Here is an 812-nt window from a genome sequence, read left to right as displayed (position 1 = left end):
TACCTAAGGTTGCGGGGTAATTCTTTTTTCTTCATTTCCGCTTCTATTCGGTTTCTCTGACGCCCCCTGATGGTCAGTCCGTGAGTGCGCCGCTCAGGCATTCCTTCAAGAAGTGAAATTAATTTAATGGGCTCCTAATGTGTGCTCATTGGTTTTCCGTCGCTGGGGATACAACAAAGAACAAACCAAAAATTCCATACCGAATTTACATTTTGCAGTGGGGGAGAGACAGGATACATAATAAATAAATAAAGTATGGAAGTTTTATAGAGCCAAAAACTATTCAAAGTAAGGGGGGAACCGAGATTCTAATTCAAATTGTTAGATCGGGTCCATGTTCATAAAATATATTAGCAGTGTTGGCCGGGCGCCGTGGCTCACGCTCAAAGTTCTGTAATCCCAGAACTTTGGGAGGCCGAGGCGAGAGGATCACCTGAAGTGAGGAATTCAAGGCCAGCCTGGCCAAGATGACGAAACCCTGTCCCCACTGAAAATACAAAAATTACCTGGCCGAGCAAGGTGTAATCTCTAACTCATGTCTGTAATCTCAGCACTTTGGGAGTCCGAGGCGAGAGGATCACCTGAGGTCAGGAGTTCAAGACCAGCCTGATCCAACATGATGAAACTCCGTCTCTACTAAAAATACAAAAAATTAGCCGGGTGTGGTGGTGGGCGCCTGTAATCCCAGCTACTCAGGAGGTTGAGGCAGGAGAATCGCTTGAATTGGGGAGGCAGAGGTTGCAGTGAGCCGAGATGGCACCACTGCACTCCAGCCTGGACAACAGAGTGAGACTCCATCTCAAATTAAAAAA

Source organism: Cebus imitator, unplaced genomic scaffold (genome assembly GCF_001604975.1).
Source record: "Cebus imitator isolate Cc_AM_T3 unplaced genomic scaffold, Cebus_imitator-1.0 Scaffold440, whole genome shotgun sequence".
Lineage (NCBI taxonomy): Eukaryota > Metazoa > Chordata > Mammalia > Primates > Cebidae > Cebus > Cebus imitator.
This window is presented reverse-complemented; position numbering follows the sequence as displayed.